This window comes from Thalassophryne amazonica, chromosome 14 (genome assembly GCF_902500255.1).
Source record: "Thalassophryne amazonica chromosome 14, fThaAma1.1, whole genome shotgun sequence".
Classification (NCBI taxonomy): domain Eukaryota; kingdom Metazoa; phylum Chordata; class Actinopteri; order Batrachoidiformes; family Batrachoididae; genus Thalassophryne; species Thalassophryne amazonica.
Genome location: NC_047116.1, coordinates 70694270 through 70709069, shown reverse-complemented (window position 1 = coordinate 70709069; position 14800 = coordinate 70694270). Strand labels below are relative to the sequence as shown.

The 14800-nt window shown below is 38.6% G+C and overlaps 1 long non-coding RNA gene across 1 annotated transcript in view; it reads right to left on the bottom strand.

Annotated features, from left to right (window-relative positions):
* The window catches only part of LOC117525212, a 40701-nt gene extending 26122 nt beyond the window's left edge, over window positions 1–14579 (bottom strand). Inside the window, exon 1 of the long non-coding RNA XR_004564988.1 lies at window positions 14494–14579. This is a non-coding gene — a long non-coding RNA (uncharacterized LOC117525212). The remainder of the gene's footprint in view (window positions 1–14493) is intronic.
* Window positions 14580–14800: the final 221 nt, after the last annotated feature.

The window sequence follows — 14800 nt, the reverse complement described above, 5'->3', positions numbered from 1 at the left end:
GTAAGCCGTCCAGTGTCGTGGAATGGTTTCAGGAGCCAGTTCTGTAAGGGATATGCTGAGTCTCCAAGGATGTAGTAGCCAGCAGTCACCCCACCGATGTTTCTGGTGTGAGATCGGAACCAGTTTCCTTCAGTGGCTAACTCCCACAGTGTGGACAGTCTCAGGACCCTGGCATCATGCAAACTCCCTGGCAGTCCAGCGAAGACATTCCAAAAAAGCCCCTTTCCATCAACAACACCTTTAAGTACGATTGAGTGCCAGCCTTTGCGATTGAAATAGTCACAGTGATACTCCTGAGATGCAGGAGGGTACGTACACCTCCTGAGAACTGACAACTGATAATTCCCGTACTGTGGGGGGTGGGATTTTCCCACAAGGACACGTAGTTCATGCAAAATAAGGGAGGCGCAAATGTATAAAAGCTTGCACCGCAGCCCTCTAGCCAAATTATTCCTCATTGTGCTCCATCAGTACTGCAATCTTCATGACGTCCCTCTTTCTCTTTCTCTCTTGAAAATGTCATTTGGAAATAGATTTATAGTGAATGAAGTTTTACAACAGCACTTTGACAGTGAAAGTGAAATAGAGGAGAATGTGTCTGAGACCGAGAATTGTGTTGAGGAGGACCCAGATTTTGAAGCTTTCTCATCTGATGAGAATGAGAGTGTCTTCACTCCTGTCTTCACTCAACCGCGAGCAGACACAATCATAATTTTATTACTGGTAAATTTTAGAATTTATTTACATGAGACATACTCATTATCTCACAGGAATATAATCAGTTATCTGGGAACTACTTTTTGTGCAGGAATTCGTCAAGCACGTCAGCTGTAGGCGCGTACTAACGCAGAATACCCAGAAACAGGACAGTTGTTCGGCCATAACGAGAGCGTCCACTTTTAGCTTACCATAAGCTAAGCTAGTGGCGCTCGTGAGAGTGTGACTGAGTGTGACATGACTACTTTCGCCTGACCCGGTCTCCGGCAAGACGGCGGACTAAGCGGACGCGCCACCGAGAGCGCACATAAAAACTTCCTCAGTAAGATAAATAAGGACTGTTTCCCCACAGAAAAGGTCTTGAGTTACTTGTTTAAATGCCGAACAAAAAGGACAAGCCAGTCTCCATGGCTAAAAGTAACATCGGGTTGTCAACGAGTGCCGAACTAGGCAACATGCAAGCTAGCAAGATGGAGGCTAGCCAGATGAAAGCTAACAACGAGGCAGCGGTACCTGACGTGCTAATGTTTCATGAGTATGCAATGGAAGCTACTAATGCCGGGACTGACAAGCGTGTGATCGAGGAGGTTGATGTTTCTCCAATGAACACTCCAACAAAAAGCTCTCACATTCAGAAATGGGTAAGGCCAAACGAGGAGTCATCACTTGAATCCATACTCACTGCAGTAAATACCTTGTGTGCCAGATTTGATAAACAAGAAAAAAATCTGGAAGATATCATCATTCGTGAAAACACCACAATGATTCGCAGCCTGGCGAAGGCATTGGAATTCAATGCAGCAGAACTCAAGGATTGCCAAAGCAAAGTGTCAATTTTAGAAAAAAAAAAAGTTGGCAGCCATGGAAAAAGAAAAGACCAGCCTTAAAGAGAGAGCTACAGAACATGAGAGGTACAGCAGAAGGTGGAATCTGAGAGAAAAACGTATGAAAAAAATCTGAGAATAAAAACACAAGAGAGGAGATCATTAATCTACTCCAGAGAATTGCATCACAGTGGGCACAAAAGATGGATGAAATATTGGACACTGTTCACCATATAGGGAGAAAGAAGGAGAAGACGCGCCAGGTCATCATCCAATTTGTGAAACGTCAACACCGAGACGAGATATGGAGATTGACAAAGGAATCAGAAACAAGCAAGGAAATGTGAATTCGCTTCACGGAGGACTTAACCATGACAGACAAACAGGCGAGAGAAAGGCTTTGGCCCCAAGTACAAGAAACGAGAAATGAGGGGAAGAAGGCATATTTTGGAGGGCCTTTCGGATTCATTAATGGGCAACGAATCCAGTAGGATGTGTGTATATCTTAATGTAACACTGAGGGATAAGAATATGAACCTGTAATGGTGGGGACATAAACTGGTTGCTGTTCAGAGGAACCTTCAGGGTTTAGAGTACAGTTGAAGAGGTTGGTTATTATCTGCGTTCATTTCAGAGCATTTACAGTTACACAACACACTTTCATTTCTATATGTCTTTTTTGAAGTCAGAGCTCTCTTTTTTTTACCATTAAATGCAAGAGGTCTTAAGGACAATGTTAAGCGTAAGGCTACCTTCCTATTTTGCAAAGGACTTAATGCACATTGCATTTTTTTTTTCGCAAGATACTCATTCATGTGAAGAGGACACCCTTTTTTGGAAAGCCAAGTGGGGAGACAAGATTCTTTTTTTCTCATGGAAGCAATCGTTCTGGAGGTGTGGCCATATGCTTCTCAAAATTTCTGGGGGAGGTTATAACCTCCAAAATTGATAAGGATGGTCATTGGATTGCAGTAGTTCTTAATTTTGAAGGGTCTTTTGCAATTTTAATTAACATCTATAGATACCATAACATTGGTCAAAACATTATTACGTACCCTTACAGATATTATTGAGGATTATAAGCAAAGTTATTCTATAAGATTTACTTTAGTAGGTGGAGATTTTAACATGGTTCCAGATGAGTGGCTCGATAGATGTCCATCTATTTATAATGATAACCACTACAATATGTTAAAGAAATTCATGAACGTTAACTCTCTTTGTGATATTTGGAGGGAAAATAACAAATAGGAGGCAATTTTCTTGGTTGAAACCTAATGGAAGATCAAGGTCTAGAAAAGATCTATGGTTGATATCTCCAGATGTGCTAAATTATGTTGCTAATATTTCAATGTCTGCTGTGCCCCTAACAGACCACCGTGTAATTGAATTTACAGTGAAATCAAATAATTATCCTAAATTCCAGAAAAATTTATTGGAAATTCAATTTGGCTTTGTTAAGCTCAGATGATTTTGTTGAGGAAGTTAAAAGCTTGCTAATGCTAATTAGGAAGGATAAGGATATCGATACTCATTGCAGAAAGTGGGAATATATCAAGTTAAAGGTCAGGAATCTAGCTGTTAAATTTAGTACAGCCAGATGCAAACAACAGAAGGAAATTGAATTTAAACTGGTCCAAGAAATTAATCAGTACTGTAGACAAACTGTATAATCAGAGGAAGACAATTTTAATTTATCAAGTTTACAAGCCAAATTAGATCAATTTATTCAAAGGGCACAAGGAGCTTATATTAGATCCAGAGCAAAATGGATTGAACAAGGAGAAAAGAATTCTTCTTATTTCTTTAGCTTGGAAAAAAGAAGCCAAGAAAGAAATAAAATAAATGCCTTGATGGTTAACAATGTAGAATGTTCTGATAGAAAAAGAACTGCAGAAGAAATGTATCCGTTTTACTCTAAGCTGTATTCTTCATCCTATTTACATGAGGTATCATTATCATTTCTAGAGAGTATTAAACAACATGTTCCTCAAATTGATTCTGGATTTAAAGAGCTATGTGACTCAGATTTAACGATGAAGGAGTTAGATACAGCTATTAAACAAATGTCAGCAGATAAAGCTCCTGGTCAAGATATATATAATATATATATATATATATATATATATATATATATATATATATATACACACACACACACATATACACACACACACACACTCATTACCAACCCCCAGAGCAAGCATACAGGCGACAGTGGTAAGGAAAAACTCCCTCCGATGTATTGAGGAAGAAACCTCAAACAGACCAGACTCTAAGGGGTGACCCTCTGCTTGGGCCATGCTACAAACACATTTAACACAACACAAACTCAAGTCCCATCATCATAAACATCTCTAGTGTAGATACAAACATATATACACATACCTACATACATATGCAATGCGTGTGATTTTATACTACATATTTACAAGATAGAAAAACAAAGTGCACAAAACTAAACAATGTTCACCAAAACACCCTAACCCTCAACACCCTTCCTCCTCCTTATACCTAGAAAAAAACATGTACCGATACCGCTGCTTAAACTGATTCATGCTTGGACACTGCTTGAGCTCCACCCTCAATCTGTTCCACATCCTCACTCCACAAACAGAAATACAAAAACCTTTTAATGTTGTACATGCCCACTGATGTTTTAAGTTAAACTCCCCCCTCAGATTATAATCCCTTACTCTATTAAACAACATGTTTTTAATGTTTCCAGGAAGTAAATTGTTTATTGCTTTATACATGATTTGTACTGATTGAAAATGAACCAGATCAGTACATTTTAAAATTTTGATTTTAAGAATAGTGAATTTGTGTGGTCTCTATAACCAGTATTATGAATTATTCTTATAGCTCTTTTCTGCAGTATGAATAACGGTTGTGTTGTACATTTATAATTATTGCCGCAGACCTCTGCACAATAGTGTAAATATGGTAAGATCAGTGAGCAATAGAGAATGCGGAATGAGTTGTGGTCCAGAATGTATTTAACTTTGTTCAGAACTGAAATGCTTCTTTACAGTTTGCTCTGTATATGTTTTATATGAGACTTCCAGTTTATTTTATCATCAATTATTACCCCAAGAAACTTAGTTTCATATACTCTTTCAATATCCACCCCCTGTACTTGTAAGTCTTTATTACAATTGCCAAATAACATTTTGTTTTACTTAAGTTTAATAATAATTTGTTTCTGTCAAACCACATTTTCAGCTTTCCCATTTCTGTAGTGATGTCATTTCTGTAGTAATGCCATAAAGGAATATATTGCAAATCATAACAATGTCTACAATGAAACAAGGCATAATCACTCTGTTATCCAAGCCTGGCAAGGATAAAAGGTATATTGAAAACCTTAGACCAATAGCCTTATTAAAATGTTGATTATAAATTACTTACACATATCATTGCAAATCATTTAAAAGTGGGTATAAGACAGATAATTAGTGAAACTCAATCTGGATGTATTAAAGAAAGATCGATACATAATAACATTAGACCGGTTTTGGATCTATTAGATTATAATCATCTGATTGAAGGTAAAGGCTTAATTCTTTTTCTAGACTTCTATAAAGCCTTTGACTCAGTTGAGCATCCATTTATTTTGAAAGTCTTAGAATACTTTGGCTTTGGCTCAAAATTCATTAAGGTTATTGACATGTTGTATAATGACAAATTGTTCTGTCTCTCTCCCTCAGGGAACTTCCAAAAGATTTGAGGTCAAACGTTGCATAAGACAAGGTTGCTCTTTCTCTCCTTTACTATTCATTTTAGTTGCAGAATTGTTGGCTATTCTCATAAAAAAAAATAGCCCAGAAACTGAAACTTTAAATGTGTTAGGAATGAATTTGAGCATAATTCAACTTGCAGATGATTCCACAATCTTCCTTAAGAGCTCAGACCAGATCCACCAGGTTATCAAAAGAATAGAGGTTTTCTCTAAAACATCTGGAACTTAGGGCTGTCACAGTTATTACAATATTCGTCAATCGCGATTATTTTTCATATTCGCAATTACCGTGAATTATTTATTTTATCCACAAAGCATAAAATGACTCAGAATCTGACATCATTGTGCTGCAGCCTCGCTCTCATCTTAAGGCGGGACAATAACATGGAGGCTGAAGCGCAATCCGTCCTGCCGTTTGGATAAGACGGCCGATTAAAACAGTGGCCGTCTTCTTCAACAGCCGTCTAAAATGCAGAGCTGTCGGTGTGTGTGTGTGCGTGCGCGCGCGCGCGGAGTCAACAGGCTGCAGACTGCGAGGGTGCATGAGGGAGATTCCTGAATGCAGGCGCGACACGTTACAGTCTGAGAACCATCAGTGCGCATCGAGTGCAGAGCAGAGAGAGGATTTTAACCCGAGTGAACAAGTTAAAAAAAAACAAAAAAAAAAAACATGAAGCTGCTTTTACGCCTCTCTGAACTTTCTCTAAAGGTGTGATTCTGCCGTTACCGTCCTGTTCACACCATGTGCGCATCGTATGCTGAATTTATGAGATTATGAGATGAAATAAATGGTCAAATAGCTTTAAAAACATATTTAAAAAATGAGAATATATGAATGAACTGAGCCACAAAAAACCCTGACATGGAGAAGCTGTGGTGATGTTCAGACGCACAGATCACAAAAAGCAGGTGAGAACTCTGAACTTTAACAGCTGTTATTTTCCAAAGGTATTTATTTGTTCAATCTTGAGCTTAATGCAGTGTTTAAGCACAAAACGTGACTGATGAGGAGAAACAATTTCAGAAATGCAACTGAAACAACCACAAATCAGAAAAAGTTGGGACTGTATGTAAATGAAAATAAAAATGTTGCACCACTCAAAGAAGCCAAACATTCTTCCAGAGTTGTGTAATTATACTACAATAAAATCTATTTAAGCATAAAAATTCAAAAAGAAAAAATAATATAGCACCTTCAACTGCACCACAGACTAAAACAGTTAAATGTGGTCTATTAAACATTAGGTCTCTCTCTTCTAAGTCCCTGTTGGTAAATGATATAATAATTGATCAACATATTGATTTATTCTGCCTAACAGAAACCTGGTTACAGCAGGATGAATATGTTAGTTTAAATGAGTCAACACCCCCGAGTCACACTAACTGTCAGAATGCTCGTAGCACGGGCCGGGGCGGTGGATTAGCAGCAATCTTCCATTCCAGCTTATTAATTAATCAAAAACCCAGACAGAGCTTTAATTCATTTGAAAGCTTGTCTCTTAGTCTTGTCCATCCAAATTGGAAGTCCCAAAAACCAGTTTTATTTGTTATTATCTATTGTCCACCTGGTCGTTACTGTGAGTTTCTCTGTGAATTTTCAGACCTTTTGTCTGACTTAGTGCTTAGCTCAGATAAGATAATTATAGTGGGCGATTTTAACATCCACACAGATGCTGAGAATGACAGCCTCAACACTGCATTTAATCTATTATTAGACTCTATTGGCTTTGCTCAAAAAGTAAATGAGTCCACCCACCACTTTAATCATATCTTAGATCTTGTTCTGACTTATGGTATGGAAATAGAAGACTTAACAGTATTCCCTGAAAACTCCCTTCTGTCTGATCATTTTTTAATAACATTTACATTTACTCTGATGGACTACCCAGCAGTAGGGAATAAGTTTCATTACACTAGAAGTCTTTCAGAAAGCGCTGTAACTAGGTTTAAGGATATGATTCCTTCTTTATGTTCTCTAATGCCATATAACAACACAGTGCAGAGTAGCTACCTAAACTCTGTAAGGGAGATAGAGTATCTCGTCAATAGTTTTACATCCTCATTGAAGACAACTTTGAATGCTGTAGCTCCTCTGAAAAAGAGAGCTTTAAATCAGAAGTGTCTGACTCCATGGTATAACTCTCAAACTCGTAGCTTAAAGCAGATAACCCGTAAGTTGGAGAGGAAATGGCGTCTCACTAATTTAGAAGATCTTCACTTAGCCTGGAAAAAGAGTCTGTTGCTCTATAAAAAAGCCCTCCGTAAAGCTAGGACATCTTTCTACTCATCACTAATTGAAGAAAATAAGAACAACCCCAGGTTTCTTTTCAGCACTGTAGCCAGGCTGACAAAGAGTCAGAGCTCTATTGAGCTGAGTATTCCATTATCTTTAACTAGTAATGAGTTCATGACTTTCTTTGCTAACAAAATTTTAACTATTAGAGAAAAAATTACTCATAACCATCCCAAAGACGTATCGTTATCTTTGGCTGCTTTCAGTGATGCCGGTATTTGGTTAGACTCTTTCTCTCCGATTGTTCTGTCTGAGTTATTTTCATTAGTTACTTCATCCAAACCATCAACATGTTTATTAGACCCCATTCCTACCAGGCTGCTCAAGGAAGCCCTACCATTATTTAATGCTTCGATCTTAAATATGATCAATCTATCTTTGTTAGTTGGCTATGTACCACAGGCTTTTAAGGTGGCAGTAATTAAACCATTACTTAAAAAGCCATCACTTGACCCAGCTATCTTAGCTAATTATAGGCCAATCTCCAACCTTCCTTTTCTCTCAAAAATTCTTGAAAGGGTAGTTGTAAAACAGCTAACTGATCATCTGCAGAGGAATGGTCTATTTGAAGAGTTTCAGTCAGGTTTTAGAATTCATCATAGTACAGAAACAGCATTAGTGAAGGTTACAAATGATCTTCTTATGGCCTCGGACAGTGGACTCATCTCTGTGCTTGTTCTGTTAGACCTCAGTGCTGCTTTTGATACTGTTGACCATAAAATTTTATTACAGAGATTAGAGCATGCCATAGGTATTAAAGGCACTGCGCTGCGGTGGTTTGAATCATATTTGTCTAATAGATTACAATTTGTTCATGTAAATGGGGAATCTTCTTCACAGACTAAAGTTAATTATGGAGTTCCACAAGGTTCTGTGCTAGGACCAATTTTATTCACTTTATATATGCTTCCCTTAGGCAGTATTATTAGACGGTATTGCTTAAATTTTCATTGTTACGCAGATGATACCCAGCTTTATCTATCCATGAAGCCAGAGGACACACACCAATTAGCTAAACTGCAGGATTGTCTTACAGACATAAAGACATGGATGACCTCTAATTTCCTGCTTTTAAACTCAGATAAAACTGAAGTTATTGTACTTGGCCCCACAAATCTTAGAAACATGGTGTCTAACCAGATCCTTACTCTGGATGGCATTACCCTGACCTCTAGTAATACTGTGAGAAATCTTGGAGTCATTTTTGATCAGGATATGTCATTCAAAGCGCATATTAAACAAATATGTAGGACTGCTTTTTTGCATTTACGCAATATCTCTAAAATCAGAACGGTCTTGTCTCAGAGTGATGCTGAAAAACTAATTCATGCATTTATTTCCTCTAGGCTGGACTATTGTAATTCATTATTATCAGGTTGTCCTAAAAGTTCCCTAAAAAGCCTTCAGTTAATTCAAAATGCTGCAGCTAGAGTGCTGACGGGGACTAGAAGGAGAGAGCATATCTCACCCATATTGGCCTCTCTTCATTGGCTTCCTGTTAATTCTAGAATAGAATTTAAAATTCTTCTTCTTACTTATAAGGTTTTGAATAATCAGGTCCCATCTTATCTTAGGGACCTCGTAGTACCATATCACCCCAATAGAGCGCTTCGCTCTCAGACTGCAGGCTTACTTGTAGTTCCTAGGGTTTGTAAGAGTAGAATGGGAGGCAGAGCCTTCAGCTTTCAGGCTCCTCTCCTGTGGAACCAGCTCCCAATTCAGATCAGGGAGACAGACACCCTCTCTACTTTTAAGATTAGGCTTAAAACTTTCCTTTTTGCTAAAGCTTATAGTTAGGGCTGGATCAGGTGACCCTGAACCATCCCTTAGTTATGCTGCTATAGACGTAGACTGCTGGGGGGTTCCCATGATGCACTGTTTCTTTCTCTTTTTGCTCTGTATGCACCACTCTGCATTTAATCATTAGTGATCGATCTCTGCTCCCCTCCACAGCATATCTTTTTCCTGGTTCTCTCCCTCAGCCCCAACCAGTCCCAGCAGAAGACTGCCCCTCCCTGAGCCTGGTTCTGCTGGAGGTTTCTTCCTGTTAAAAGGGAGTTTTTCCTTCCCACTGTAGCCAAGTGCTTGCTCACAGGGGGTCGTTTTGACCGTTGGGGTTTTACATCATTATTGTATGGCCTTGCCTTACAATATAAAGCGCCTTGGGGCAACTGTTTGTTGTGATTTGGCGCTATATAAAAAAAAAATTGATTGATTGATTGATTGACAATAGTAGAATATAAAAAAGGGGGAAAAAAGAAAAAAAATAGACAATATACTCCTCAATCGCAATTATTTGTCTGACAATTAATCGTCTCCAGAAATTCCTAATCATGACAGCCCTACTGGAACTTAATTTGAATAAAAAAAAAAAAAAGTGAACTTATGGCCATACATGACCATCCACTAATAGCTCTGTATAAAATCCAAATTAAAAAAGAAGTGAAATATTTAGGGGTGATAATTACAAAAGATTATAAAGCCAGAGAAGAACTAAATATTGTGTCTAATAAAAAGAAAAGTGAATTGATTCTTAACGCCTGGTTACAAAGAGACTTATTATTTGGACGCATACTGATTACCAAAATTGAGTCTTTATATAGAATAATGTATCCCGCTTTCTCAATAGCTATCCCTTATACTTTAATTAAATCAATTAACCAAACGAATTTCTACTTTATCTGGTGAAATAAACATTACTATCTCAGAAAAAAGACTCAGTAAAACCATTAGATGAAGGAGGCTTAAATGTAATTGATTATGAGGCAATGCATGGTATGATAAAACTAAAATGGTTAAAACAATTTACTCAAAATACTAATGGTTTCTGGTTTCATATTCCCTTCAAAATATTTGAGGTATGTGGGGGTATTGATCTGTTGTTGAGATGTGATTTCTGTTTGTCCAAACTTCCCATTAAGTTATCCAAGTTCCATGAACAGGTCCTGCTATATTGGAAAATGGTCTATAAGCACAATTTCACTTGACATAACTCCCCTATCTGGAATAATAGATTCGTATTATTCAAAAGGAAATCCTTTTGCTATTATCATTGGGCAGAGAAAGGTATTTGGTCTGTTTTACACCTGATGGACTCAAGTGGCAAGTTTCTTAAATATAATGAATTTAAGCTAAAATATTCAAGGTTCTCTGTACTAAAAGGCAATACTCAGTGGTGACTAAAGCAATACCAGAAGTGATGGTGAATACAGTGTCTCACTGTATTCACCATCTTCTTTATATGGTGTTAGTACCACGGCTTCCTTCACTTAATATCGATGACATTGATTTTAAAAAGGGAAAATGTACAAATAAAATTATAAGATATGCGCTCACTTCTGAAATTTTCCTTCTATGGCTAAAAAGGATACACTTGTTAAAAGGTTACCCTGATGAAGTCAAAGTTTGAATCAGAACCAGATACCTCTCTCTCCCAGTCCCACCAAAAACTAAAGAAGTTCATTTTAAGATCTTAAATGATATTTACCCTTGTAATGAATTTCTTAGACAAAGATTTAATCCGGAAAGTAATGTATGTAACTGTAAAAAAAAAAAAAACTGGTCATGTCAAACTGCCATCTTCACTGTTTAACATGGCAACCAAAATGCAACTTGTTGCAGTAGCCTGTTTGCTCTTTTTATTTTCTCGCCTTTCTGCGTAAATGCAAAGAAATAGAAGTCACAGATTTCTTCGATGCATCGCAATCATGTCATGTTAATTAATTTAATTTGTAATTTATAATAATAATTAATAGTATTAATAAAATAGGAAAAGTTGATTTAAAATAAACACGAATTATATCAGCCTGTGTGCAGTGAATGTATACATTATACAAGTTTCACGTTTTGAATGGAATTACTGAAATAAATCAACTTTTTCATGATATTCTAATTATATGACCAGCACCTGTATGTATGTTATGGGCTGGATCTTGTTCTGTTAACCTTATATTTCTTTTTCAAATTCTCCCATTTTTTGCATCCAGCCCTATTTCCTTTAGAAATCTCCTTGACAAATAATATCAGTCTATTAGGACATTAGGTTATGTGTTACACATATACATGTGTGTGTATATATTTTCCAACTTATTCCCACTGATGAAACTTCTCCTCCTTTTCTGCCGGAAAGCTTATTAGGAGACGAGTGTGCTCAGGGCTGTTTGTTTACAAAATACACACACGTTACAGACCTTGAAATCCAACAGCAGGGATTGATATTATCCAAAGAGAACATACATATTAACGTGCTTATCCTTTATCATGATTTTCTCCGTTGTGAGATATAAAAGTGTCTTATCGTAGCGTTCGTGTGTACGTGGTCTATTCGAAAAGAAACCGACCTTTTTATTTTTTTCAAAAACTATATGGATTTGAATCACGTGCGATTACATCAGACAAGCTTGAACCCTCGTGCGTATGCGTGAGTTTTTTCACGCCTGTCGGTTGCGTCATTCGCCTGTGGGCAGGCTTTGAGTGAGGAGTGGTCCACCCCTCCCGTCTATTTTTTCATTGTTTAGATATGGCTCAGAGACTGCCGCTTTGCTTGATCAAAATTTTTTCAGAAACTGTAAGGCACATCTGAGTGGACACTATTCGAGAAATTCAGCTGGTTTTCAGTGAAAATTTTAAGGGCTGATGAGAGATTATGGAGTGTTACTGTCGCTTTAAGGACAACCCATGGAGCCGGAGGGCGCGTCGCGCCCTGAGCTGCCGTCGTCAGCCTGTTTCGAGCTGAAAACTTCCAAATTTAAGCCTCTGTTGACCCAGGACGTCGTGAGAGAACAGAGAAGTTTCAGAAGAGGTCGGGATCAGCAGTTTATCCGGACATTCCACTGTTAAAGGAGATTTTGTAATGAAAGACGTGCGGACGGATTCGCGCGTCGGCAGGCAGCCGCTCATGGCTCGGCGCCAGAGTAACACCTCCATGTTGATAACCATTCGTAAAATTCAGGCGGCTTTCGATGGTTTTCAGTTGAGTGAGTATCCGAGAAACTGTTTAACAGCTGGGCATGTTCAAACTTGTCCCGTAACGCTTCCAATGGAGGTGTTTCTCTGTGGCGCTGGGCCAAGAGCGGCTGCCTGTCGACGCGCGTATCTGTCCGCACGTCTTTCATTACAAAATCTCCTTTAACAGTGGAATGTCCGGATAAACTGCTGATCCCAACCTCTTCTAAAACTTCTCTGTTCTCTCACGACGTCCTGGGTCAACAGAGGCTTAAATTAGGAAGTTTTCAGCTCGAAACAGGCTGACGGCGGCGGCTCGGAGCGCGGCGCGCCCTCCGGCTCCGTGGGTTGTCCTTAAAGTGACAGTAACACTCCATAATCTCTCATCAGCCCTTAAAATTTTCACTGAAAACCAGCTGAATTTCTCAAATGGTGTCCACTCGGATGTGCCTTACAGTTTCTGAAAAAATTTTGATCAAGCAAAGCGGCAGTCTCTGAGCCATATCTAAACAATGATAAAAAAATAGACGGGGGGGGGTGGACCACTCCTCACTCAAAGCCTGCCCACAGGTGAATGACGCAACTGACAGGCGTGAAAAAACTCTCGCATGCCCACGAGGGTTCAAGCTTGTCTGATGTAATCGCACGTGATTCAAATCCATATAGTTTTTGAAAAAAATAATAAGGTCGGATACTTTTCTAATAGACCTCGTATATGCATTATCACGCCTCAGCGCACGAGTGAAGTTACAATATTCTTCAGAACAACAATATACGCAACATGCATCCAGCAGCATACACGTTTCTGTCACAGACAACTGCCTGTAAAGTTATAACTTTCTAAACAGTGTAATTTGTAATGAAAGCCACTTCATTGTGCAGCTCTTTCGGCGCCATGTTTGTTTTTCAGAGACAGCAGTAAGCTCCTCCTACCCCTCCAAGCGGAGTGTGCATCCAGATTCACTCCAAACGGAGGGGTTTGTAGCCCTTCGCCTTCCCCTCTGCCTTGCTCCAAAAACAGAATTGAGACACCCCTCTGTCTCTCGTGCCCACACAAAACGGAGGGGAAGGGGAAGAATTGAGATTCAGCCTTTATTTCATAGAGTGTAATATTTCTGAATGAGACGCTTAATTTCAAAAATATTTGAAACATATAAAAACTAAACAAGCCTTATGTGTCTATAATAGCTTAATAACCTTAATTCCTGATTAAATCTGACTTTGTGTTTTTTTTTCCTCTTGTTTGTCTCTCTTTACACTGCACTTTATTTTTGTGGTTACAACATTATTATACTGTTCATACTTGTATTTTCATGTTTGCTTGCTACTGATTGAATTTTATGACTTTGTAATGCCGGAATTTGTTAATAAAATGAGTTATAAAAAAAAAACAACTTTCGCCTGACCAAGTGTTTGCAAAATGGCGCTGAATTTGCCAACATGAGAAGATGCTGCTGGATGAGTGTATTGACTTACGATCATTTAGGCCTAAAACACACGAGATACACAAGTTCCTGTGCCAAATATCACAATTATCTGGGAACTACTTTTTGCGTAGCAATTCATCAAGCACATTGGGCGCGTACTAACAAAGAATATACAAAAACTGGATAAACTGGTTCGGTCAAAAAGAGAGCGTACACTTTTAGCTTGCTATAAGCTAAGCTAAAACTCGTCTGGAGTGTCCGTGATATGTAACTGCACTGAACTCAGAAGCTGCTCTAACTTACGGACACGGCTCTCTCAGAGGGCCACCATGTCTGACAACATCTCACAAATAATTTTGAAGTGTTGAGCACAAAGAAAAGAACAAGCGAGGAGCAAAAGCTAGCACAAGCTAAGCGCCAAGGAGAAGCTAACCACTGCTAGGATTAACACAGCAGTAAATTAATGCACTAAAATACTTGGCTGTTGCACTTAAAGACTACCAAAAGTAATTAACAGGTAACTAAGATAAAAGAGGCGATTCCAACCTTGTAGAAGAGCGTCGTCCTGTCCGTTCACTGAGGTCCGTTCGGGTATTCCGTGGTGGCAGGAGGACCTGCTCTCCTGGCAGTCTGATTGGTCATCCCGTGTGCTTCCTCAACTGTCATTGGCTAATCGTTATGTCAATCATTGTGCTGATTGTCATCCACCGTTGTATTATCAAACGGAAACAAAACTGAAACCTAGTGTAAGACATCTGTGTATGAAACTCTTACAAGGCTTTTATTTTGACACAAATTTAGGAAGTGGTTCCGCGGCTGCATTGATGAAATGCTGTAGCTCGACACCAATTTC